Raw genomic sequence first — 2,856 nt, forward strand, 5'->3', positions numbered from 1 at the left:
ACCTCTCCCACAAGGGAAATGGATAGCTCCTATCCATAGGCCACACACAAGTCAATGGAAATCAAGGAAATGTCTGATAAAGAATTCAGAACATTCATAATGGCAAAGCTAACAGAGATGGAAGAGAAGAGAGACAAGGAACTGCTGAAGAGGAAGGAGAAAGGAGTTGAAGAGTTCCAGGAGGTGAGGAAATTCATGCTAGATCTAAAAGAGGAATTTCACACTTTACAAAAGAATCAGATGGAACTGTTAGAGATGAAGGCTATAATACAAGAAGTCAAAATCTCCCTTGAAAGTATTAAAAGCAGACTAGATCATACAGAAAATAGAATCTCTAATGTAGAAGAGAAAATGGTTGGCCTAGAAAAATCCACCGCGAAGACTGAGAAAATGGCCCAAAAATTTGAGAATAATATGCGAGAAGTACTAGATACCATCAAACGTCCAAACATCCGGATAATAGGCATCCCAGAAGGTGAAGAGACTCATAAGGGCATTGATAATCTATTCCATGAAATCTTACAAGAAAATTTTCCAAACCTGGAGAGGCACTCAAAGATTCAGTCCCAAGAAATACAGAGGACCCCAAATAGAATCAACCCAAGAAGATCTTCTCCAAGACACATTATAGCCAGATTGACCAAAACCACAGACAAAGACAAGATACTAAGACTGGCAAGAGAAAAAAGGCAAGTTACCTACAAAGGGTATCCCATCAGACTAACGGCAGACCTCTCATCGGAAACAATGAGAGCGAGGAGAGAATGGGAAAATGTATTCAAAGTATTAAGGGAAAAGCAATTTCAACCGAGAATTCTGTACCCAGCAAGGTTATCGTTCATTTGGGAAGAAAAGACACGAACTTTCCCAGATAAACAAAACCTGAAAGAATTTACCAGCACCAGACCGGATCTCCAAGAAGTTCTTAAGGGAGTGCTATGTCAGTAAAATTAAATGCAGACACACAGAAATAAGAGTTCAGAAACTAAGAAAATGGGCAACTTAATTGTAGGGCCAAAAGCTGGAGTTGAGTATTACATCCCAGATTTCAATCTGGAACATCGAACCTCAACAGATACAGAAGAAAGATTAAGTACATGAGACTGAACTGATGAAACAGTATTCTACGACTTGACTAAAATATTGCTGCTTTTCTTCTAAGCTTTGTTGTCTGGTTTTAAGGACTTTTGTCCTGTCTTCAGCTATCAATAGATTCATGTTCCGACTATTTGAACAGAATACTAACCTGTTTCTAGGCTTTAAGTTTCAAAGAAATATCCTTACCAGTTCAAAACTGCTTTTCTTGAAACCATCGGCTGATCTTGCTATTGAAAGTAGTTAGATTACTTATGATATTGTGTGACCAACGAAATGTTGGGGGAAACCACATTTCGTATGTTGGATGATGCTCAGGGAATGAATGTAAAATTAAAAAAAATTCAGAGAAAAAATACTAAAACTGTTACCAAAATTTAAAGAAAAAACTGTGTATTTGATGACCACAGTAAGCTATATAGCCCCAGCTAGGTACTATTTTATAGTGTGTTCATTCTACTCACTGAGGTTTATGCCTAAAGTCAGACATGGGTTCTTGTGTATGTATATATCAGCTGTGCTTGCTATTGCAAATATTTAGACAAATTAAGTTCATTAGGAAATCAATTAAATGGGGGGGAAAGGCATAGAAAGCAATCACGGATACCAGAGACAATGGGAGGGGGGTTGGACAGGGCAGAGGGTTAGGGATAGGGAATCAAGGATGGCAAAAAACAAACAAACAAAAAACCCAAAAAACCCGCAGAATATACAAGACATAAGAAATGAAAAATTGTTTGTTGATAACACGTATGTTGATGTGCTTGATTGAGCCCACAGTCAGTATATTTTGGATGAAAACATTCATTTTGTATACTGTAATGATGTATAGCATATTAATGTTAAAGAAAGAAAAATAAATTTAAAAAAATGTGAAAAAAAGTTACTTTATTAAAGGATTAAAACAGAAGGGACTTTAAAAAACCATACTGACTGGCATTCACTGGAATCTCCTCTGTTTTGGAAAACTGGCCGATTTCAAATTAGTTTGATTACATGCCACTTAGCACAAGTGACTCCATTCTGGTTTGGTGTGGTCTCCTGAGAAACTAGTGCAGAAGGCTAATACAAAACAAAGACCTTCCCTAAACTTTGTTTACCACCAGTCAGAGTCACTGTGATTGGCTCAGGGGTGGTTAAGTGATCCAACCCAGGCTATTAGAAATCAGTATGAAAACTTGTGCTCAATTACTGAGGACAAGGTAGTTTCTGCTGGGATTGCTAAACTGGTAGGACATAAACCTACAAGTTCTGGTAGCTATCTTTGCCTAGATAAAAGGCAACATGGTGGAAAGTAGAAGCAAAGATGTTGAGAGATGACACTGACAATATTGTTTGAGCATTTGGACCTGAAGTGGATGAATTTTTTAGCGTTTGGAACCAATATATACTTCCTAATTTGCCTAAGCCAATTTGATTTGGAGTCCCTTGCAAATGAAAGTCCTAATAGGTGATGAGAATATAATTAACCATATAATTTATTTGGACTTCAATTTAACAGCTTCACCTATGTGAAACAAGGAATATACTGAACTGAGTGTAAAGGAGCTCTGAAGAGAGGAAAGAAATGTCACATAATAGGTGCTAAACGTTCCAAGATGGACTCAAAAACAAGTCTTTTATAGGACTGTAGATGAAGTTGGAGCTGAAAAACCTCTCAGCAGTGTTGCTATTTAGATTTCAGACTTACAGAAGATGCCAATCATAGTCCAGGAAGGAGCCACACAAAGCAGAAACAGAGAAGTGAGGAGTGATGAAGTA

Source organism: Tupaia chinensis, unplaced genomic scaffold, assembly GCF_000334495.1.
Source record: "Tupaia chinensis unplaced genomic scaffold, TupChi_1.0 Scaffold148296_1, whole genome shotgun sequence".
NCBI lineage: Eukaryota > Metazoa > Chordata > Mammalia > Scandentia > Tupaiidae > Tupaia > Tupaia belangeri.